We start from the raw sequence: 25,240 nt of genomic DNA on the forward strand, positions 1-25,240 counted from the left end.
CAAATGAGATGCTTATCTCTTCAGTTTCTGTACAACTTAGCTAAAGACAAAAACCCTCCAACAGAATCTGTCAAATATTCTCCACTGAACCTAGGACTTTCAAATTGGTGCGTGTGAGAATTGCACAAATATCAAAATGCTCTCAATGTGAAGCAGTTGTCTTCACTCACCCATATTCCCCCCAGGATTCAGAATTCTATATGTGTGCCATATTTAATATGTTTATATTATCAGTGTCAGATTTCTCTAACTACCAGAATGTTTCCCAAAAGTGGGTGACATGGAATTATGAGTCGATCACAGTGTTCATAACGCCTCTGTGGTATTTGAAATACTTGCTAGTTCTCCTTCCATTTTCTACTTGCACGGTGAGATACGCTTAATACAAAAAGGTACACTTTTGACTTCACAATGAAAAGATAAATAACCCAATTATAAAATGGGTCAAGGATGTGAATCAACATCTCTCCAAAGGAGACGTGTGATGACCAATAGTCGCATGAAAAGATGTTCAGCATTGCTAGCCACTGGGGACATGAAAACCAAAACCACCATGAGATACCACTTCACACTTACTAGGATGATTAGACACAAGAAGATCCCCAATTACAAGCATTGGCAAGGATGTGGGAGAAACTAGAACCCTCACCCATTGCTGATGGGACTATGAAACGGTGCAGCCCCTTCAGAAAACTGTTTGGCATTGCCTCCCAATGCTGAACACAGTTACCGCATGAGCCAGCAAGTCACCCCCGTGTGGATAACCAAGAAAACTGAAACCACGTGTCCACCCCGAACCTGCCCAGTGATGTTCAGGGCAGCATCATTCACAACAAGTGGCCACGACCCTAAAGTCCACCAACTGGTGAGTGGATTTTTGAAATGTGATATACCGTACAATGGAGTATTATTTGGCTGTAAAATAGGAATGAAGTGCTGGTACCTGCTACAGCATAGCTGAATCCTGAAAGCGTTATACTAAGTGCAAGAAACCAGTCACAAAGGACCACTTATTCTAATATTCTATTTATAGGAGTTGGCCAGAATAAGACAATTCTGTAGAGGCAGAGAGGAGTTAGTAGTTGCCAAGGGTTGGAAGAGCAAAGAAATAGGCAGTGGCTGCTAATGAGTGGAGACTTTCTGTTCAGGGTGATGAAATGTTTTGGAATTATAGTTTTGCTCCTGCAACTCTGTGAATATACTACTAAAAACCACTGAATATACTACTAAAAACCACTAAAAGCAGCTGAAACTTATATCAACTATATGTCAATAAACCCATAAAAATAATAAATGTGGGAAATTATATTTTTTAAAGAAATATTTACAACCAAAAATGAAGTAACACAATACTCATTCTCCATAATTAAAAAAATGTGCCCTTGAACAGCTCACCAGTGGGGACCTTTGTCCAAACAATAAAAATCCAGGCAGTTCCTAGGATAATTCTCCCCAACTTCAAGTATGTGGGGTTTCCCTTTCTCCATTCCTTCTTCTCTTTCTCTCTCATTCTCTTGGGGCTTCTGGTCAAATCATTCAGACAATCTGTCACACCTTTAACTGAACTGGCCAGCTGCTTAACTGACTCAGCAAATGGTACCTGTGTGACAGGCATTGCAACCGTGTGTGTGTTGACAAGCTTTGGAGAGTTAAGCCAGATGGACGGACCTGACAACAGGCAAAGTCCTGGTCCTGTCATCCTGAGCCTCCAGTCTGCGGCTGGTCTCTCGCATTTCTGCTTTGGGTGTGGCTGTTCGGTTCACCAGAGAGCCAGCCATTCATTCTTTAACTCACTCATCGGCTGGTGGGCTGGTGCGGACTTCTATCCCATCTTTTACCACCGGACTGACCGGCAACACAGAAGCACCACAGACAACATTCGAAACACCAATGCTTATCTTGCAGTCCAACAAAATGATTACAAATACACACTGAAGAGGCGAATTTGTGAAGGAAGGAACAAATCTTGTAAAATTCCATGTTTTTACAAATGGCTGAGTCATACAAATCAGATTTCACGGTGCTTTAAGATTCCAGAAAGGTCAGTCCGAAGATGGGTTGAGGAGCCGCCGTGAAGAGCCCAGCCTCTGGGGCAGACCCAGGAGCTGGTGGTCCCACAAATGCACCTTCACCTCCAGTTACTCACCTGTCAAGCGACAGGACTGCATCGGGCCTCCCAAGCCTGGCTGATTATCAGGGTCACTTGGGAGGCCTAAAAAAAATCTTTTCATTATGGGAAATTCCCAACATGCAGAGGGTAGACAGAACAAGAAATCCTCAGTATGGACTCATCACCAGCTCAAACGGTCATCTCTTGGCTGGTTCTGTTGCAGTGAGAACACTCCTCTGCCTCCCGACCCCATGGGTGAGCTTTTCAGGGACACAGATTCCTGGGTCAGAGATTAATCAGATCTGTAACAGGACTCTTTTTTCTTAAAGTCAGTTCACAAACCAATGACCAGGAGGACCACTGAGTTTCTTTCCAGCAAGAAAATTCTATCAGCATAGGATGCACGAAGCTACAAATGCCATAAGGTCAAGTTTATGAAATGACAAAGATACACCTTATGGGCAGCGTATGTACTTTATAGAGCATTAAGCCATTGCTGAAGAAGCTGATTTTGTTTGTTTTGCATCTGGACCCGGACCCCCATAAGGAACAATCCTGTTCAGTGCAGGCTGCAGAGGAACCCCCGGTGCTCCAGAAGTTAGACTTACACAGCGCAGACCATGCCCACAGCTCGCCTGGAACTGGAGCGGAGGCCGCCACCGCAAAGCGAAGATGGCTGCACGGCACCCAGACCTCAAATTTAAACCGACTCGTATGCCTCCATACCTGCAGAGAGCCACTGACAGACACCAGAACATACACTGCCCACACCAAATGTTCTGAGTGGGTCAACATCTTCATCTTTGAGATGATGCCCCGTGACCACTTTGATTTTCAAATTAATATAACTCTCTGACAGTGTTTTTTCCAGGAGAAACCTCTGTATCTTTATAGGGAGTTGCGTTCAAAAGCTGGTGTTTCAGCTTCCCAACTACAATACAAAAAGCCTTCATTTTGCTCTAAGATCACACAATCCTGAAGCTATCCAAATTGATAATGAGTCTTTTCATTTTTAAACATTGCTTCTAACTTCCTTTACTTGGACTGCACGAGCAATTAAAATGACGGTGTCCACTGAATTAAACAGAAATTCAGAAGGGAGACCTGGTGGGCCCTGTGAGCACCCACACGCCCCTTATCCTTTCAGGTCGGGCTTCATGTACCTCAGAGAAACCAGGCTGCACCTGAGCGGCTGGCAGGAGGTAGAACCTCGAAACAGCAGCTAATGCTTCGAGCACATCCACCCTGAGGTGGCAAAGGGACCACTGCTGCTACAAAATATAAAGTAAAACAATAATGTTTACAGGTTGATACATGCTCCTTGCCATAAACACCAAACCTTACAGGAGGAGAAAATGACATGGAGTGTTTTCCAAACTGGACCTCAGCAATCACTCTTTTTTAAAAATGAAGTCAAGTGTGTTTACCTTTAAATAAACAAGACTCAGACTTTTACTTTTATGTTTTTAACACAGGGGTTGGAAGAGGCAGTGCTTGCCTCCCTCCCCAAAGGCACGCGCTTTCAGAGGGTGATTCACAGCTTGCTTGCAACAAAGTCTGCACTGAGCTGATTAGCTGCCTGAACTTTTTTCCCCACAAAACTATGAGAATTGGAAAAGTGGAAGATTCGTTTAACCCTAGAGTGGTTTTGCAAAGGCAGAGTCGACTCATGGTGTCTTAAGCATTTTTCTCATTTGATAATACTGCCTAATTATTATTTGAATTTTAAAGTTAGTCAAGTAAACCTGCATCTTTTGGGTTTTATTGATTGATTGAAATAATCTACATAAAATAAATAAATATTCTAGGGAACATAATCCTTAGGAATATAACGTCTATTTATAAAAATGTTTTAAATTTTAAAAGTCACAGTATTACAAAATAAAACGAAGAAAAAATTTCCAGAGTCCCACTAATACTACTCAATCACCAGAATATTCTAGTATATTTCCATTTGGTAATTTTAAACATGCCTCCTTTTGTAAAGTTATAATAAGAATAAATATACATTAAAATCTTATTTTTCCATTTAATTTAGTCATGTGACCATGACTTTAGAACAATTTTCAAACGAAACGCAAATGAGTCATAATTTCCACCACTGTTCCTTCATCATCAGGTAAGATTGCAGCGAACACATTCATGCACATAACTACACTGCTGCATTCGTAGAAGAAATTTCTAGAAGTAGAATAGCCACAAACATCTTATAGCTCTTACTATATATTGCCACACACTTTCCAAGCGTAGTACCAAGTTATAACATAACCTGAAACATGGAGAAATACTGCTTTATATACTCTAACAGCAACACTGCTTTTAAATAAAATTCTGCTAATGATACTTTATTTTTCACTTTAATATCTTTGTCAGAGTACCAGAGTATTTCCTATTTGTTAGTTATAGTCCCTCTATTGTGAGCTCTCCTTTTGAAATCTTTTGCTAGTTCATCTGCTGGAGTTCTGTCTGAGCTTTCCACAGGGCTTCTTCAATCCTATGGCCTCTTGGCTTTTCTTTGGTTTAACTTTATTATATTTAACCCTTTCATCTCTCTTAAGTTTATTTTCATGCATGGTATGAAATAAGTATCAAATTAATTATTCTTCTAAATTACTGAGGAATTTATTCCAAATAGCATTTATTGAGTAATCCTTCACTCCTCATTAACAAGTAGCAGTTTAGATTTAAAGGACAACAATGAAATTCAGCAGCATTTTTCTTCCAGCTAAGGTGAGGAAAGACACTCTTGGAAAAATCTGGGTCACACAGAAAGGAGAGACCGGATCACTACCCATTTATCTCACAAACTGATGACTGCCCTTACGTGTGTGTGCACCTTGTGTGTGTGCCTGCACACACAGACACGTACACAGCAGAGACAGACAAGGTAGCTCATCTGTGGCTACGTGTACCTGCACACCTACATGCATATTCCACAGAAGGAAATATTTTGAGAGCAAATATGAACGGGACGACAGCGCTGACAAACTGGACCATGAGTCTGTGGTCTGGGTCTGATCGATAAAATTAAAACAAATTGGTGGTGAGACAGAGAAACACACAGCCATCTGATTTCAGCATCTGCATCATGTTAACCGATATTCATTACTGACATTGGTCATAGATGTTTAGTGCAATCCCTTTAGTAGTTGTTCTTCTTTTGCCTCGATTTCTGTCTTTCACCATAGGGGGACTATATAACATTCCATCATTTGTTGACTCAACAAATAACTGGGGAGCACCTACTGTGGGTCAGGTACAGTTCTAAATGTTGGTGAATCAATGGGAAAAACCCGACAAGCACCCTGGTCTCATCAAACTGTCTTCCCAGCGGTGACCCCTCTGCCTGCGCCAGACGGACGGACTGACGTGCAGTGTGGAAGGCAAAGCAGGATCCGAAGGCCGAGTGCCCCTGGGCGCAGTGGAGGCAGCCCTCCCGACCTCCCCCGGGAGTGGCGAGCTCATATCGCGTCACTGCAAGAGCAGCAGGAAGGTGGAAACATCTTCTGACGTGCCCATCACCGGACAAGGGGATAAGAGGGACGGGGTGCATGGAAACATCAAGCAGCCCGAAAAAGGAAATTCTTACCCGTGCCAGTGGGTGAACCTTGAGGACGCCGTGGTCAGTGAAATAAGCCAGTCACAGAAGGACAAGTACTGCATGACCCCACTTGTATGCGGTCCCTAAAGTCACCCAATTCAGAGACACACAGTGGAATGGTGACGGCCGGGGCTGTGAGGGAGGGAATGCAGACTTGCTGCTTAGCAGGTGCAGAGCTTCAGGTTGGGACAATGAAGCGCATTCCGAAGAGGGAGGGTGGTGATGGCCACTCGACAACATGGGCGTCCTTGCTACTACCGACCCGTACATTTGAATGGCTAAAACGGTGAATTTCTGGTTACGGGTATTTTACCACCATCTACTAAAAAAGAAGAGGGGCAGCGGGACCTTCAGCTCCCCCTCACTGGCTCCCTGCACCCACTGCAGAGGCACCTGCCAGCCCTCGCCGTGCTGCGCACTTCAGGAAGGCCTAGAGAGGGCTCGGCTTGGACCCGTGCCTGGGCTCGTGCGTAAAGGACCCACGCGATGCTCCCGGGAATGGGCCACAGGCCAGAAGTCCAAGTAAGTGCAGCCGAGAGCCGCCCCCACAGAGAGAGCTGGTCCTGGCCTTCCACTTGTCCCATCCCAGGAAACTCCTTCCGAAGCAGTTTCCAGTGGCTTCTAAGGAATCCAGGGAGGAGAACTCCAGATGGGACATCAGAGCAAGAATCTCTAAGGTGCCCCTTAAAACCGGGCTGTCCCCACCCCTGCATCTTGCTCAAATCTGATACCCCTGTCATTCTACAGCAGCTAACACCAGCCAACAAAAGAAAAGAAGGGGGGGCTGTCTTAAGTTCTTTAATTTCCTATAAAGGTCATGAACGTTGGTGGAAATGAAAACCTTCCCTTTTCTATCACGCACCCAGGGAGATACCAATCAGCCCAGCAAAGATGGGAACGTGTGGCGCTGGCTTACCGTCACCGGGCCGGATGTGGCGCGGAGCCTGGCTTGGAAGAGTGAAGTGGCAAAGGCAGGGGGGCACAGGGAAAACTCTCCTAACTGAACCTCACGAGACCAAATTACAGCCCTGACTTTTCCCATCCTGTTCCCACTCGCTTTTTTTTATTGTGCTTTTATGGCTCAAAGGAACCACGATAAACAGCACAGGTATGAAGTGGAAAACACACTAGAAGGTGCCCATCAAGCAGTAAAATAACCCTTACCAAGCCCTGGGCTGGGAGCAGAATGACGGGCACCACATCCCCCAGCTAATTACAGAGCAGAGAAAGCGAGTGCACACAGGGGACACGTCCCCGTGAGCCCACCTGTTCACGCGTGGCTGTGCAATGGGTTGCATGTGAACATGCCCGGAGGTGACCCACGGCCCATCCCTACAGGACAAGCCCGCCTGCTTCCTGGAGTTTCCGGCCGTGCCGCCGTGAAGGACGCCCCGCTGCACTGATGAGGCCCTGCCAGCCTCTGCAGCCCTCAGAACGGCCTTGGTGGTGACGGACTCAACCTCTCCTAATGCCTGTTTGCTAGGGTGTGCTGTGGGTTAAGTTGTGTTCCCCCCCAAGAAAAGATACACCTCACGTCCTAACCCCTACTACCTGCAAATGTGGGCTTATTTGAAAACACGGTCTTTGCAGAGGTAATTAAGTTGAAGATCTTGAGGTGAGATCATCTGCGATTTAGGGTGGGCCCTAAATCCCAACGCGGTGACTGGTGTTCTTGTAAGAGAAAGGAGAGGGGGGCCCGAGGCACAGAGACATGGGGAAGAAGGCGGGGGAAGACGGAGGCAGACTGGCGTGACGCGTGCACAAATCCGGGGCTGCCACGGGCTGCTGGCCGCCACCAGAGGCCAGGAGAGACTGGCGGAGCGGAAAGAACCTGCCAACACCTGATTGTAAGCTTCTGGCTTCCAGAAATAATTTCCGGAGGTAAATTTCTATTGTTTTTGGCCCTCAAATTCTGGTAGTTTATCAGGGCAGTCCCAGAAAACTAATACAGATAGATGTTAATTCCCTTAGGAAGAGTGTTTAAGAAGGTTTCTCTCTTGGTCCTTAAACCAGGAATGGGGATCAGCGAGTCACCTGCAGTTCCATGGCCCCACCCGAACCATGCAGATCGTGTGATGGCAGGGGCCGTCTTCAGAGGACAGCAGCCAGCTCCCCTTTTCATTTATGATTTAATTATTTTCCCTTGGAACTGGGAGACTGGTCTCTCGGATCTAGGGAATGCACCTGAAAATGTGCCAAAGGGGGGAGAAGCCCACATACTTTTGTCAACAAACATAATCTTCCCATAATTTCCCTGCATTTGCTGGCCAATAACATGCTAAGAAACATATCTTTCCCAGGCTGCCTGAGTTTGCCCTTCGTTAAAGTCACTCGGACCATGGCCCTGAAAAAATAAAGAGATTCCAGAAATTTCTTGCTGAACTACAACTAAGGAAGCCATCTGGGAGAGCCGTCTACAGCTGTGTTGGTTCTGCGGAGCAGCAGCAGGCAGGAGCGGGAGTTGGTAAACACAGGTCTCAGACCCGTGGCTGTCAGACCATTCCGCACGGCCAACACATGCTGGGACCAGTCGTCACTGCCAACTAACATTTGTGACATCATCGGGGTTGGGATGTGGGCACCCAAGGTCTCCTTCAGATTGTGCCCCTGGGTCTCCCGGGGAACACTCTGAACGAGAGAGTTGTGTTTGGAGCCCAGGACAGAGACTTAGCGTCTTCCCTCGCACCGGGTCTCTGGGGATCATCACTGAGGCGGGACAGAGTTGCTCTCATGCCAACCACGCCTTCCGGGGTATCTGCCTTCTAAACATGGGGAGGGATGGTAAGGCGGACTGGACATGGGGACAGGTAAGAAGCAGGAATTTCCTTTTCCAATTTTGTTAGAGAGAAAATGATATGGATAGAAAACGCCTTCAAGTCTGCGGCCCAGATCGCTGTGTCCTCTGAGTGACTGAGACCTCTCCCCACTCCGCCCCCAGATTTCGGCTGGGCGGCTGGCTGCTGCTTGGCTGCGGCCGGTACGTGCCTGCCTCCCCTGCGGTTGGACGCAGCTATGCGCCTGGGCTCAGGCCAGTGGGTTGTGCAGACGAGTGCTGCGCGACTCTGCTGGGTCTTGGCCTCAAGATGCCGAGCTTCAGTGCCCCATCCTCCCTCCTCACGTCCATGCAAACTGGATTCAACTACGCGAATAAGGAAAGCATCCCAGGGAATGGACAGAACATCAAGATGGGAGGAACTCAACTCCCTGCAGGACCACATGGTACAAAGCTGCCCCCACCAGCTTCGGGGCTGCTGTGTAAGAGGAAAGATAAACTCTGGACCTTGGCCACTGTGATCTGGAATCTCTATTGCAGTGGCTTAGCCTTCACCCTGACTAATCTTCCGGATCAGACATTTAAGCACTAATAAATGCATCTTTATTTGATGACTAAATGTTCTTTGGTTACAAACAATGTAGAGAACCAATCACACAATTCAACTGCATCGCAGTTCACCTCTACACAACATAACAACTGGAGTCAGTTTAAGAGACTGAAAGGCTGCAAGGGTGCTTCTGGAGGCCCCGCCCCAGTCTCGCCTGAGTGGGATTTACTGCGCAATTCCGAGCAACTCATTTCACCCCCTGTTCTGTGTGTGGATGAGAGCTAGGATTCCTTGGATGCACAGGAGGCAGAAAAATAGCAAAGGAACAAGTTTTTCCATGAAATTCATGGATATAATCTTTGGAAATATACTGAGCTCAAGTCCTTTCTCTCTCTCCCATTTTATCCATTTGAAGGAAGGAAAGGGCTTTCTTTGATAAAATGGTGGCTGAACTGTAACTTTTAATAAGGTCCTTACATAGAAAAATGAAAAGGTGACCATGTTCATGCTCGTCCCACACATTAAAAAAATTACTCGCTAAGGCCCCGAAACTCCCTAAATCTAGACCAGCTGTCCTCAAGTCCTAATATGCTCTGATCGCTGGGTACACAAAGGTAAACTCAGAGCAAAGGTGATGGGTGTTTTAGTAACCATTGAAAAAACACATTTGTCAGGGGTGACCGCTCTCTGCCAGTGCTCAGGCTTATACAAAAGGACCCCGTCTCCTGGGGAACCAGCCATGGCCCAGCACCGGGCCACCTTGGAGGAGAGCCCTGGACACGGGCTTCCCGGCTGTCCACAGAGCTTCTACTCATTGTTCTGTAGCTGCAGGCCAGCTCTTCCTTCAAACCTTACTCAGAAAAAGCAAATCCTCATGGCCTGTAACTGCCCCCCCAAGGGGGGCACTTTCACTAGGAAAAAAGTGTTCAGGAAGTTCCAGAATGATGAATAAAAACTGTCTCACCAGGTCCGGGAGAAAGCACTGTACATGCCTTATTCCCTTTGATTCTCATAAGGATTGTATCGTCATCCCGATTTTATAGATGCAGAAATTCCAACACAGAGAAGTTAAGTCACTTGTCCAACGACACAGAGCTGGTAAGTGGCGGGGCTGGGATTTGAACCAGGGCTGTGTTAGAGCAGAGCTGCATTTTCCCCGCTGTGCTCTGCTGAGCATGACTCCAAGCCCTAAGCTCTGCAGCCAGTGCATGAAGCTGTCCCGCTCCCATTTAGTGGGGGGGGTCTTATTTCAACAACAACACCCTCTGGACCCACTCCTTACCTGATGCCCTTGTATACACCCGAGGACAACATTAGCAATGCTGTTTATTACATTTATATAGAATCTGACAGCCAGCAAACGGCTTTTCCATCCTTTCTGTGACGAATCTCACATCTGTGAGGCCGCTGTCATTATTATTCCTGGTGGGCAGGGGTGGACACTGAAGGACAAGAGGTTCTGTGACTCATCTCAAGCAGAGGTGGGGCTGGACTGTCAGTCAAGGTAAGCATTTTACATCCTTTAGATAGAAAGCAAATGTGCGATGCTGGGGGCCACGTGTGTCGTCCCGACAGAATTTCTGACTGCTGCTGTCCCCTCTCTTAACTGAAGATCAACTGCCTTCCTCCTAGTGACAGCTCCCCATGTCCTCGCTGGTCCGAGGCCTGCGACAGTTCCCCAGATGATGAACTCCGAGGACAGGGACTGAGACCGTGTCCATTTCCTCCACGTTCCCAGTTCACAGGGGGTGCCTGGCATGCGGCAGGCACTCGACAAGCATCCCCGGAATCAGCGAACAGTTCCACCCCCACGTGGACTCAGCAACTCGGGCTGCCCACCACAGTGCTGGAAGTGAGCATGGCTTTGATGCCGTAATTCCAGGTCTTGGATTTCTTTTTCCATCAGGAAGTGCTTAAAGAGATTCACAAACATCCATGCTCATGCCAAGGCTGCTTCTTATAGAAAAAAAAATCTTCAAGATGATACAAAGGATGCAGCCATTCCAACTGACACTGTGGAAGTATATCTATTAACCTGGAAGGAGATTCCTGACCTAAATGTACGACCTAAAACCACGTGTTCTTTTTGATCCCTGTTGTGATACCACACTCACCCAGCCACAGCTAGATCCAAAAAACAAGAGTGGGATCCGAATCAGAGGATAAGAAGTGGCTGCCTTTTGGGGGGTGGGATTACGCTCTTCAGTGGGATTTATGATGGGAGTGGATGGCTCTGTAGTGAGAGAAACAGGTGTCCACTTGGGGAGGATAACAGCGGACCCACCCTGCGCTGGTGGGCACTGGCAGACGTGGGGAATGTATAGAGATCTCAGGCACTTGTGACACTGTGAACTGTGAGTTGTCAGGCTTGTGTTCACCTGTGGCTCGGGTGACAGCATCAGCCCCTCAGTCTCAAAGTCCCAAGCAAGGGACCACGAAGAACCAACAAGAACAAAGACATGTTCCTAAAGGCAATGCTTTAAAAGACAAAACAAAGACTCAAAAAAAAAAAAACCACCCACCTCAAACCCCGAAAGCCCCGTCCTGATAACATCTCAGTGGACGGGAACTGCAACGACGGGAGCTTAGCAACCAGGGACCGGTCTTAGACGCAGAATCGACAGACCCTTTTACAGATGTTTTTCTCTTGATGGCTGAACTGCGCTTCCCCACATCTCATCTTTCTTTCATTAAAACACTTCAGTGACAGTGTTACAGACCAGGAGAAGATACTTGCAACTCAAATCAACAAAAAAATTAGTAGCCAGAGTGTGTAAAGAATTTTTACCAGCCACTGAGAAACAAGCACCCCTCCCCTGCATTCCCAAAAGAGGTGGAGGCAAAAACACGCCAAGGATAGAAAACAGTTCTTAGAAACAGCAGCCCTGGCGGCTACGGAACATACGAAAAGGTGCTTAACTTTCCCAGCAACCCAGAGAGGCCAATGGCTGCCGTGTCACACCTGTCCGTTGGAGCCTTTTGGTAAATCCGACCTCAGCGCTCACCGGCAGGGACTTGAGGAACCAGAACCCTCCAACCCTGCTGGCGGGATCTGAATGGTCAGGCACTTTGGAGAGCGAGCTGCCAGACCCAGTCAAGTTAAAGACAGGCCCACCTTAGGACCAGCAGTCCCCCTTCCGAACGTGCCCTAGCCTGGGGGACATCCTCACACACGCGTGCACTGCAGCTCTGTTTGACAGAGAGCATGATCCCAGAAGCAACCTGGCCATCCACCAGTAGGGGGACGGACAAGTCGCTATCACTACAGGACCAGTGACATGAATGAACTAGATCCAATGTGCACCAGCGTGGACACATCTCAGATCTATAGTGTGGAGAGGGAAAGCTGTAAGAGAATTTGCAGAGTGCAGGATGATGCACGTAACCTTGAAAACGCACAGAATGATGCTAGACAGAGATCTCTTCAGATATGTAACCGCATGTTGGAAAGTGCATGACAGTGATGCTCATCAGCTTCAGGACAGCAGTTGCCCTGGGAGGAAGGGGCAGGGAAGGGGGGTGAGGGGCAAGGAAATGAACTTTGACACAAAATATCTGTGGGAGGACATTTCTGCAGGATGGTGGGAATGAGGGAAGGGAGGAGGCCTCCGTGACGATGCTGGGAAGTCAGTCGACTGTCCTGCTCAGGGCCTGTGACTCTGGTCCTGATCTCTGCTTGTTTTCTATGCCACAGAGACGAGACTCACTAGGTTTCTGAGTGGACACTATCTGCTGACCGGACTCACAGAGACCACTCGTAGCAGAAACACATGAGCAGCGTGGCGATCGAGTTGGAAAAAGAAAAAAGGCCTTTCCCGTCACTTCTGCCCACGTCTCCACACCCTCTCCAGTGACTGTGCGCCAGTCCCGGGTTCCCGCGGCTCTCGGGCCCACAGATGCGGGCGGGGACAGCGTCCCCTTTCTGTGTCCTGAGCCTGGCGCACTGTGGATACTCGGCCGACCTTAACCGGCTCATGTGACCATCACAGAGGACGATCCCAGGCTCCACCTGGGCACCTGTCACAGCAGCGAAACACTGCACCACCACCTGGGGAGCAGGTGGGCTGCTGAAGGGACTGAGTGAAGTCCCCTGGAGCTGACGCAGCAACGTCCCCGTAAAGGTCCAACCTCGGCAGCAAAGGCTTCTTCTAGACTCTCTCCGGAAGGTGCTGGTTACTGGTCTATGGTCCAGAGGGTGGAGGTACCTTTTTTTCTCCTAGAAGGACAGATGGTTCTATGTGCTCTTTGTCTTCTGCGGAGACCTCGCCAGACCTGACTCTCATCACACCCACCCAAGGTATGAATGGGGGGCATGACGCTAATTCTGCTCTTTACCTGAACACCTGGAATAACCTTTTTTAGTCTAGATTTTTTTTTTGAGAGGCAGCTAGGTGCTGAGTCCTGGGGTGAAGGAAGCCACACGCCAGGTGAAGGCCAGGTGGGGAGCCGCTGTCCCTGCGTGCCATGGGGTGGGTTCGGGGCTGTCCCACCTGTGATCTCCAGTGGCCTTGTGGAGGCCTGATCTCCGCTGGCTCACACCCACAGGGGCACAGCGCCACAGCAACCCCCGCCACGACAACCACTAAAATGTGGCCAGGTACTGCCAAAACTCACCACTGAATTCACTGCGTGCTGTCGATAACCTGGGTCCTCTAGAAAGGCCGTTGCCCCCATTTGTCCAGAGTTGCCCGACGGATCTGTGAGTTGTCAGACACAACCCACCTGAGGATGGGGGACTTACTGTGGGGTCACGGAGGGCCTGACATCGGATTCTACAACACTCACTCCCTGCTACAAGTTGTGCACCATGCCAGCCACGCCCACCGTCCCCCATGTGACGCTCAGGACCCGAGAGGAAAATATGATCACCTCCACTTTACAAAGGACAGGAGTCAAGGCTGGGAGACCCTTAGTAACACCCTCGTGGCCACAGGGTAGAAAGGGGGAAGCTGGCTTTTCCAGTGGAAGCAGCTGGCTCCTCACCCCACAGTCCACCCCCACCCAGACTGCCAGCGTTCTAGGGATGGGGACATGGGTCCCCGGATGAAAAGCCCTCCCCGACGGTCAGCTAGAGTCTCTGTGAGGCCAACTGTGGTGGGTTCAGCAGTGCCCCCTGCCCCCCAAAATACATCTAAGTCCTAACTCTATTAGTTTAGAATGTAGCCTTCTTCAGAAATAAGGTCTTTGCAGGTCTAATTAAGAATCTCGAAGTCCCTAAATCCAGAGACTGGTGTTCTTAGAACGAAGAGGGAGGTGTGACCAGGACACTGGGGAGAAGCCCGCGCGGGGACAGAGGAGTAATGCCGTCACCAGCCAAGAACCACCAGAAACTGGGCGAGGCAGGCAAGCACCTTCCCCAAGAGGCCCTGGTGGGAGTGTGCGCTTGCTGACGCCTTGATTTTCCACTTCTGGCCTCCAGAACGGTGAGAGGAGATATTTCTGCTGTTTTTTAGGGTGCCCAGTGTGAAGTGATTTGTTAAGGCAGCCACAGGAAACTGATCCCTAACCCTGTCCTCACGGATTTGCCTGAAACCAAGCCAGAGTGATGGGGGGTCAGGGAGAATGCAGGGGGGGAGGGAGGAGGGATGGGGAGTTTACGTGCAAATGTGGTGTGTCTCTCCCTTCTGCCGACCCAACAGGCTTCTGCTCGGAACCGAAACCGAAATCAACCAGAGAAATTAACAGCCCGAACCATCCACACTCTCAGAATCCATCTGCTCAGCTTCTCAGAAGGCTCCTACCTACTTGAGGCTTTAGGCCGTGCGTCTTAATTTCACGATTCACACCTCTGCACCCTCAGAGTTGCGATGAAGATAATTGACTTTGGAGAGAGACTGTAACAGCCTCGGGCTTTTCAAAAAGGCGAATCCACCTCAAGAAAAGGAAGAGTACACACAGCCCATCATTCTACCCCATTAACAAAATTATTTCTCATTTTCAAAAATTACCTCTCAAGTAAAATGACTTTCCTCTGCTCCTAACCGGGGACAGCAGCAACTCTGGGAGGCCGGGAAGATGCTCACTCAGCATATTCCTGAACCCAGAAGTTGTCGGACTTTTGTCAAAGATCTGAGAGATCACCACTGATGGTTTCCCCAAAGGAAACCATTAACTGAGACTTCCTTCAGGATGTCACTTTAAATCCCACAGGAACAAAGTCCTTTTACACAGTACCAAAGAGTCTATCACCCATTCTTAACCCTGCATTTTAGCATGAGTCCCCCAAACAGGAACAGACCATTTCAGGATGTCTCACATTATTAAAAAACGAGCTATGATAGAAAATTGACAAATCATAAAGCAATACTCATGAGATTTATTTTTCCTTAAAAAACAAACAAACAAACAAACCCTTAACTTATTTAGTGGTCATATATCTGGGAACCTCAATGGTGGTTCCCAAGGCATGAGAGCGACGCAATCATGTGCTAAGTGACAGCAAGAACGGGGGCGAACACACTGGGCTTACTCGGCGCCCGGACTGTTCCAAACGTTCTCACATGCTTCCATTCACTCAGCCCTGCCAGCAACGCTACCTGGCAGGGCCTCTCTCCCTGCCATTCTAGACAGGGAAACTGAGGGACAGAAAGGGGGAGTGACACATATGTCCTCAGTGGTAAGCTGGGATTCCACCGGACCAGCTCCCAAGTCTGTGCCCTTGACCTCTATGTTATATAAAGTTTACATTCCGAAGAGCCCAGCTGAGGGTTTAACGCAAGGTTTTTAACCTCTCGCCTTAGCTTTATTTAGGCTGCCAATGAGAATCAGCAAGGTAGAGTTGATGGAGGAGGTAGACTGGGAGGCAGGCGAGGAGCAGTTACAGCTCAAACGCCACGGCCACAAGGGGAACGGAAAGTGTAAAGGGGCACTCACACGAAGGCCCTCCAGGGTGGAGGAGTTTGACACAGAAGCCGAGTGCCCCTCCTAGTCGGGTGCCTGGAGCCACTTCTGTGGGTGGAGGAGAAAGCACAATGGCTACACTCTAGGCGCTGGTTGGGGCGGTGCCTAGAAGACCTGTGGTGAGGGGACTGCGTCACCGCGGCTGACAGCCAGAATACGTGACAAGGGGTGCGGCCGGGCACTGGGCCCGCACTGCCGAGCGCACGGGAGCCTGTCCCGGCGCTGGCCCGGCCGTCCTGGTGCGACCAGCTCGCTGCACACCCTGCCCGCAGCCCCACTTCACAGAAGGCACAACGGAGCCAGGGGATCCAGTGACTCGTCCAAAGAGACACAGAAGAGGACAGGCCCGGACTCCTGTAACGTGCTCCCAGGTTTTCTAAGAAAACGTGTAGGCTCACTCCGAGAATATAAATCAGGGTTTAAAAATTTTAAGGAGATTTCCTTTCAAGTATGGTTGAACTGAAAAAAAAATGGCAGAATAATATTTATGACAAGCACACGTCACGTGAGCCTCACACGTCGGTGCCCGTAAATCCCGTGTGCGGCGCACGGCCACGCCCACCTGTGCGCGTGCGGTCGGTGGCTGGTTCTGCAACCTGTCGGCAGAGGCGAGTGGCTGCAACAGAGCCCACACGGTGTGCAAAGCCAGAAATACTTACCTCCTGGCCCCTTGCAGGAAAAAATTGCTGGCCGCTGACCTAGAGACTGTATCTGGAAGAATCACTCTTTTTCTGATGGTTAAAAAATGAGCAAGACCGTAATATAACAATAACACAATCACTGTAATTCCTAACGTCTACAACCTGGCAGGGTGTCTCCCTGTGAGGGACAGCCTTCCTGCACCAAGACTGACTTCCCGCTCATCTGATTTCTAGGACACAGAAGAGAGTGATTGAGGATGGCATGTGGGGAAAATACACACTTTGTCTTAGATGCACCATCTCCGACACACTCCATGATTCCACTGGCATGAAGTTCACGCACAAGAAAGCCAGTGCAGGCTGTCAGAAGCTGGATAGCTGTGGCCCACCCGGGGCGGGCAGGGAACAGAAGGAGCAAGAGGGAGACTCGGCGCTGCAATGTCCTGGTTTGGGATTTGGGTGCAGATTACAAGGGTATATTCATTTGATGAACGCAGGCTAATGCAGGCTAATGATATTGCAATTTTTATGAAATACATATATTTGAATGTCTGTAAAAGTTTATGCATATATATTTCAGAAAGGGAGGGAGAGGAAGGAAGAGAGGGAAAGAGGGAGAAAGAGAGGGAGGGGTAGGGGGAGGGAGAGACAGACAGACAGACACAGACATTGATGTGAGAGAAACATCCATTGGTTGCCTCCTGCACATGCCCCAACCGGGGACTGAACCTGCAACTTAGGAATGTCCTATGACTGCGAACTGAATGGGACAATGCTCCAATCAACTGAGCCTCACTGGCAGGGCCTGTCAAAGTTTGTACAAAAAAACGGGTGACCTCTCCTACACTTGGCTGTGTGGCAGCTAAGGAGCTTGGTGTTTGTCCTTAGATCTGAGAGGCTGGGACGAACGGAACCCTGGAGGTCCGAGCCCAAACACTGCTCCGTGGTCTCGTGTTGGGCCACGTGGACGCTGAGTAGGCACTGAGTTGCGGGAGGAGAGCCGGGAGGGTCAGCCTGTCCCTGTCCCAGCCGCCTCCCCGCCACTGCCAAACACTGCCGGCTTCCAAGGACTGTGACGTCCCGGGTGCTGGGGCTCAGAGCAGGAACGCAGCAGCCCCGGCAGGCAGTGCGCGGACTGGCCTGCCTTCAAGGGACCTTTTGACTCCTCAAGAATGTGAACCCGGAGGAGGGCTCCCGGTTCCCGGTGTTATTGAGGAAGTGGAAATTTTAGCTTTAATAACACACCACTGGTCCCCCACAAGGAATTTATTTTATTTAGGGTCAAGGTTAAAGAAAGAATTATTTATGACACTTGTTAAAGCAGAAAGGCAGACTTTATTCCCGGGGCCCAGTGCAGTAGGTACAGGGACCACTAGACACAGGGGAGACACACCGGACTCAACTCCCAGGAGAACAAGGGAAAACAAGGAGCAGAGTGCAGGGCAGTGGGCGGAGGGTCACCGAGGAAGCTCCAGGGGCGAGGAGGGTCCCTGCCGCAGGCAGGCCAGGGGACGGGGAACCCCGTCGGGTGCAGGGGGGCTGGATGTGGAGGATGGGGGGTTCTGGCTGAAACTGGACAACGCGTAGACAGACACCAAAGCCCGCGCATCAGGGGCCAGATGGGGGGTGAGTTCGGAGGAGAATGACTAGCAGGGGTGTCCAACCTTTTGGTGTGTCTGGACCACACGTTAAATACACTGCAACACAAAATCACACACACAAAAAATCTCATCATGTTTTAAGTAAATTTACAGTTTTGTGTTGGGCCGCAGGTTGGACACCCCGGGACCACAGTTTGGTCAAGGAGGAAATCTTTGTCACAGCCACAGGTAGCTACAGTTCGGAAGTAATGTCCGAGTTTTTAAGAATAAGTTGAAAAATGAAATTACTCAGTAAAATACCTGACTTCACAGCTCTGTAGATTTATTTCCGTCTTTTTAAAACCTGTGGCATGTCCACTGTACATGGGGGAACAGAGATGCTGGACCCGCCCAGATGACAGACACTCCCTGGTCTTGAGGAGCTCTGAGGGTGTGAGAAAGGAGGGGCCCCGACAGACAGTGACCCCTGCACTGGGGCTTGAGGGACAGGTGGGAGGGAACCAGGGGAAGGAAGGAGGGAAATCCATTCATCCCTTTTTTTTTTTTAACCTAACCTAGGAAGTGACAGCATACAATTTCTCCTTGCTCCCAACTGGAGCTTCCCCCCACACCCACTGCTCTCCCAAGAAAGTAGACTGATCACTTTAATATGCAAATTGGACCCTGTCACACCCGAAGCAGTTGACAAGGCTCTTCTCTGCCTTCCAGCCTCACCTCTCCGGTCTAAGCTGCAGGCACAAAGGCCTCTTTCAAGGCCTTGACCAGGCCAAGCAAGATCACACAGCGATTAAGGCATGAGCTTGGGATCCAGACGCCCTGTGTTCAAAGCCCACCACCCTGCCAGCTTCTCTGCGCCACAGAGGCACCTACTTTGGAGAATTTTACAAGGATTCGGTGCCCTCAGGCTAGAGCCTGGTGCCGAGTAAACCCCGCTAAGTGCGCAGTGCAGCGGCCACTGCGTGGTCCCCCTCAGCCTCCTCCTGTCTCACAGCTCGGGGGTCCTGGAGAGCTTCCTTCAAGCTCGCACGCTGACCTGAAGCTGCCGCCCATGTTGGTTTCAGCTCAGATGTCACACTCTTGAATCCCGGTCTGCTTCTCTCCTGTCCCTTTCACACTCGTGTCACCGTGTTTAACGATGCAATTACTGCTATGAGGCTGGTTTGATATCTGTCCCCCTCACCGGTCTGTGCATCCTGAAAGGGTAAAGCCACTTCTGTCTACTCGGTGCTGCACCCCAGCCCCACCACGGTGCTCACTTAGGTGCTCACTCTTGAGTGTGGGCACAAACATATTCCAGGCAAAGCAGCGGAGCCCCGAGAGGCTGCGGCCCACACAGGCGCAAGGAGCCCCCTGCAAGGGAGACAGAGGTGAGAGGGAGGGAAGGACTGGAGCAGATGCCCAGGGTTAAATCGCATGGGGCAGCCTGCGAGCCGTGCTCAGGGAAGTCACCAGGAGACGTGAAACACAGCGATCCTGGCCCTGGGGTGTCATCCACGGTACGGAGGGGCCAGGGAATGACGGGGAGGAGGAACAAGAGTCGAGGCAGGTGGCCAGTAGGAGACTGCCCCAGCAGGCACAGATTTGGATGAGGACATGAACCACCAGCCTAGGACGCAGAGATGAGGCCTGACTTGAAATAAATAAAAGATGTAGAAAGGGTGAAATCTGAGGACTCCTCGATGGGGACACTTCTTTAGAATGGCCAGGGAATTAATATCACTCGTTTTGTTTTCCTCATTCATACCCCGCTCGGAGCAGGGGCAGTCTGTGCAGCCCGGCCCAGCCCCAGATGCTGTTTGTGGCCTCAGCTGTGTTGTCCCATTGACCAGATGGCTAAAGGGGATGCTCAGCTCCCTGGGGCCAAAAGGTGCATCTCCTGGCCTGGCATCATTTTAGAGGTGGTGAATATAATAAACAGGCACAGACTCCTCTGTGCTGAATTCCTCCTCCACTGTATCCTTCTCTGAGGATGTGAAATCCCAGTGAACTGGAAGATTTCTCTGGTCAAGCCTTGGGGACGTGACATGTGGCAGCTCGACCCAGCCTGTGACCACTGTCCACTCTGACAGGCCTGCTGACCCCGGGGTTGCCCTGACTCTAGGACGAGATGAAAGGCAAATACCAAAGACAGACAATGAATGCTGGATTGTTTCTTTTCACTGTGTTTTCTATTTTTTAAAAAATCGGTCTCTCCCTCCCTCGAAGATGAAAAGAAAAACAGTTTTTGAACCTGGCATTTGGGAGGTAGCGGGGGGAGTGGATGGAGTAAAGGTTAAAGAAAGAACTGATGGGGGTGGAGGAGGCATCCGTCCAGCACAAACCCGGCATCAAGGCTGGTCCAGGCCACCGATGGGCAGGTGTACGGGTGGAGCAGGCAGCTGGGAGCGGGTGGCAGGCGCTGAGGATCGGAAGTGAAGCACACAGGATTGAAAACAGTGATTCATGTGGCATCAGGGGACCGGAGAGGAGCACCCTCTCCCCTCCTGTCACCCCCACCTTCACAGAGTGTCATTCTCTGCTCTCAATAAATGTGACAGGGGACTTCCGGTTAAGATGCTATTGTACATGCATGCTTTGGGCCTCTCCTTCAGTACCAAATACACACACACACACACACACACACACACACACACACACACACACAAATACCAAAAAAAAAAAAAAAACCCCAGGAAATTGGAATGGTATCTACTTCTATACAAAATAAGCATCTCCATGAGCTAGACACTGAGCAGAAACCCCAAGCTGTAGAGCAGAAGCTCTAGGCCTGCCACACTCTAGGTCTGAAGCAGGCAAGGGGTGAGCAGTTCCCACAGAAAGAGAGGCTAAAAGTGGACGAGCAAGGGGGGAGGGGTTGCTGAAGTCCAGTTGCAAGGAGTCTGTGGCTAACCACCCCCATCATCAGAAGACCCTCTTGCCCAGGCCACAGGACGCATCTTGGGAGGCCCTCGACCTCAGAGACAAGATCTACTTTTATTCTAGTCTGGAAAGGGAACTTGTACTTCCCAGGCCAAAACCAGGAGACAAACTCTGACGCAAAAACAAAGGCCTTGACAACTGGAGCAAGGAAAGCAAAAGTCCCTGTCTCCAGAACTCCGATGGCAGCCCTCCACTGCCCTGCCGCCTGCCCCAAACTGAAGGGTCCATTTGTTTCAGCAGCTAGGAACCCCTCCGACTAACAACTGTTGCAATCCAAAGTGCATTGCTATTTTCCAAAACAGCTTAAGGGTTTGAGAAGGGAGAAATGAGAGACGGAGCATGTGAGGTGGGTACCACAAACCCTTCGTGAAGTGACAGGAACGCCCTGAGGTCTCCTTGCTCAGGAGAGAACACGGGTGCTCCCCCGTGTGTGTTCCCTGCTGAAGGCTGAGTCTGCTAATTGACCATGTGACTCGCTGGGCAATTACATAACATGAAATTTCAAGCCTGGGCAAGTCATACGTAGATATCAAATTTCTCTGGATTTGTGAACAGCAGAAATGATATTTCATCATGAACCGAGTCCTACGGCTCTTTGCAAAAATCAACGGGAAGCAAATTATATGCCAAAGTAAAGAGCCGTAGGCATTGGCACTTCAAAAGGCATTCATTTCAAATTATAGACTGGTCTAGAATCATCCGTGCTCTTCCTCGTATCGGCACATCGAGAACAGGGGCTTCGGCCTCTCCCATGCTTTATACGAACTTCACGAGGTCCCTTACACTTTGCCAGTCACCACAGAAGATGGCCCTGTGACTGCGACGTTTACTCTAGTGCGTCCTCCTCTGCACGGTATGGATGCAGCGGTGCACGTAAAATTTGGTGCCCTCGTTCTCAACGCTGTGTTGAAGTGACTTTCCCTGTTGTGACATAGCTGTCTCAGCCACCATTTGGAACCTCTATAATTTATTTTGCCTTTCTTCCAGTTATTGGATGACTGGGTGTTTCTAATTTTATGTACTAATATTAACACTAACACCTCTTATCCAGACATCCTCCTTCAGTGTCACTTCATTCAGTACTCGAAACAATACTTAAGGTGGTAATAGACAACTCTGTAAATTATTGACAGTATTGCAGATGTCTCCCTTCTCCCCCTCTGTCCCCCTCCGCCCAGCCCCCACCCCCTCTCAGCCTTTGTCTGTGCCCGCGAGCTGTGATCTATGTTCTTTGTCTCATCTCTTCCCCTAACTAGGCCATGATGACTGCTTTCTATATGCCAGACAAGGGTCTAAGTGCTTTGCCCATTAAGATTTTATTTTTTTTATAGAAAGCTTTAAAAAAAAGATTTTATTTATTTATCTTTAGAGGGGAAGCAAAGGAGAGAGGGAGAGAAATATCAATGTATGGTTGCCTCTCTTGTGTCCCCTGGGAACTGGCCTGCAACCCAGGCATGTGCCCTGACTGGGAATCGAACCTCAATCCTTTGGTTCTCAGGCCTACACTCAATCCGCTGAGCCACAACAGCCAGGGCTAGGATTTTATTTTTAAAAAGTCAGCAGCAGAGATTACTGTCAGCCCCATTTGATGAGATGGAAACTGAGGCTCGGAGGCTGGGTCACATGCCCAAAGCACGGAGCAGGCAGACAGCCGTTGGACCCACGTGTAACTGAGCAGCACCCCTCCCCACCCCCGCCTGGGTGGCTAGAGCACCACCCCTCCACCAGGGTGAGCATTTCAACCTTTTCCTGACAACCTGGCTTTTAAACCGTGGATTCTTCCTTCGGGTAAATGAATGCGGAAGTGAAATTGCTAGGTCAAGGTTATAAACAGGAAAGCTTATCGATACATATGGTCAAATTCATTTCCAAAAGACCACGTAAACTTGCAGGTCACAGACGAGATATGAGATTGCCATTTTCATTTTGCCTCCCTTACCGACTCTGGTTGCTGCGATTCCCTTCATTGAATAAGTGGGATCTTGTTTCGCATTGTTTTATTACCCTTGAGTCCATTTTTCTAGATGGTTGTTTACAGAGGCTATTTCATCTTTTGAGATGGTGGAATGATTTTTTGAACTGGTGGGAGGGTAGGGCCCTTTGAAACGAAAGATGATACTCGGGAGGCCCGGGAGAGCTCGCTAAAACCAGCAGTAGAGCACGGAGTCAAAGAGCGGTGCTATGTTTTATTATAAATGCGCGTCAACATTGTTCCAACGATCTAGAGTTACAGTTACGATCTACGTAACTGTTCCAACAATCTACAGTTATCCAGTTGGTTCAAGTCATGAACCCAGTGTTTCTATGTGAAACGTCGTGGGGCAGGGGGGCTCAGGAAAAAGCCCCTCTGCAGACAAAACACAGCTCTTTCAAACTCATGAAGGCAAATGCACACTTTTCAAAGTTCCCGGCCCGCAGTTCTCGGAACCTTTTCAAAAATGACTGGGGGAGGTCACACTTTGAGTTTCCGAGTAAGGTCTCCCCGACTCCCCTACTACTGAATTACTAAATGCTGCATTTTTAAAAAATTAAAATGGCTGAAAAGAGGACAAAGATGCATCCTCATACATTAGCAAAAACCAGTACAAAAACAAATTATGTAACATATTTTTAAATATTTGAGTCACAGAGTTTCCCAGGAAAGTTCAGTGGGTAGGAGGTTAAGTGTAGGTTACCTGAACAATTCGATTAACTGAAACATTCCCGAAAGCTGGCTCACCTTGGGCATTTTCTTAGTTATTGATATTTTTCACAGCCTTTCAATACACAATATTTATTCTGAAAAGTATATAAATTCGATTGAAGGTTGATCGATGAGTGTCTAGAGATATTAGGGACCTCACATATTTTGTCTGGGGCCACAGCATCGCAGACGCCAGTCACCGAGTATTCCGCCTCTGTCAGGGTGCGGAACAGGCAGCACCCCAGGTACGCAGGGTGACAGGCTGGGACAGAACACCGACCCAGCACCATCACACGTACAGAACCCTCCCTACACCGTAGCCGGGCATAGCAGTCACCCAGCTGTCCACCAGGTCCAACATCCTTTTCAAGTCTCAGCAGGAAGGTGCATCTACCCTGCAGACCTCTGCTTCCAACAGAGCCACCTCCCTTTTATCTGTCCTTTACATTGAGGTTTAGTGGAAGTTTTTATTTGCAGAAATGTACGTCTTACGCTAAACAAACATTTTAGAATCACTGGCCTAGATCAGTAATCTGTTTTCTAGAAATAACAATTTCCAAGGAATTCACTTAGGTTGTTCAATTAAACTGAAGTGAATTTAAACCATGGTTTTTTCCCCCATCTTTTCAGATATATTTCTCCTGATAAATTTATTTGACTAAAAGTTCCAAATTAGCTTTTTCTCCCATCAAGGAGACCATTCCAAATATCAGTGATGACAGTTAAAATGATTATGCAGTGTGAAACTTATTTCTAATTTGGCGTATTATGATTTGTTAGTGGGCAAGTAATTATACTTAAACATGTCTGTATGTGCTGGCAAAAGTTACTTTAGAAACACGGGTAGCAGACCTGTATCATGTAGAGCCAGCTCCTTTCCAACATCTTCAGCTACCCCACATGAGCTACTATTAACATAAAACAGAAATAAGTACATGGCATGTTGCGATGTGACAGGCATTAGGAACGAGACATTTGTGTCTCATTCAGAGACACATGCATGTGTGCATTTGTGCACTTTCAGATCACTCCAAAATTCCTCCATCATGCCGAGTCTTTAAAACTGGGCTTTGGTTTTTCACACCTTGTGTGTCCACAGACATTTAACAGGAAACTTAAACACGCGATCAGATACTTGCTGCAGTGGTGGGTTCATGCAAGCAGATGTGTTTGCACTTGTCACAATTTGGAAATGTGCTCAGAGATACTGCCTCGCTTTATCCTCACAGCAATCTGAGAGAGAGGAGTGCGGCTTTCACTTGCAGCTTTGATATTTCCACTTCAGGGGCGGGGGAGCATCTATGAAGAACAGCTAAGTCATTTGCTCTGGGGCCTAGACTGGAAGCTGGAACTAGAATCCAGAACTAGAACCCAGGGCTCTTGGCTTCCAGCCCGGAACTCATCCCACTGGATTATGTTGTCAATCGGCTGGAGAAAACTTCACCCCCACAGTTCAGGTTGA

The 25,240-nt window shown here is 49.0% G+C and overlaps 1 protein-coding gene and 1 long non-coding RNA gene across 2 annotated transcripts in view; one reads left to right on the top strand and one right to left on the bottom strand.

Annotated features, from left to right (window-relative positions):
- The window catches only part of PRKCA (protein kinase C alpha), a 348,434-nt gene that overhangs the window by 123,343 nt on the left and 199,851 nt on the right, over nucleotides 1–25,240 (bottom strand). The window lies entirely within an intron of this gene.
- Nucleotides 12,630–15,121, top strand: LOC128625873 (uncharacterized). The gene is made up of 3 exons (XR_008389726.1): nucleotides 12,630–13,331; nucleotides 14,225–14,457; nucleotides 14,674–15,121. It is a non-coding gene; the product is annotated as an uncharacterized LOC128625873 (long non-coding RNA).

This window comes from Artibeus jamaicensis, unplaced genomic scaffold (assembly GCF_021234435.1).
Source record: "Artibeus jamaicensis isolate MK-2021 breed Jamaican fruit bat unplaced genomic scaffold, CSHL_Jam_final contig_1998, whole genome shotgun sequence".
Classification (NCBI taxonomy): domain Eukaryota; kingdom Metazoa; phylum Chordata; class Mammalia; order Chiroptera; family Phyllostomidae; genus Artibeus; species Artibeus jamaicensis.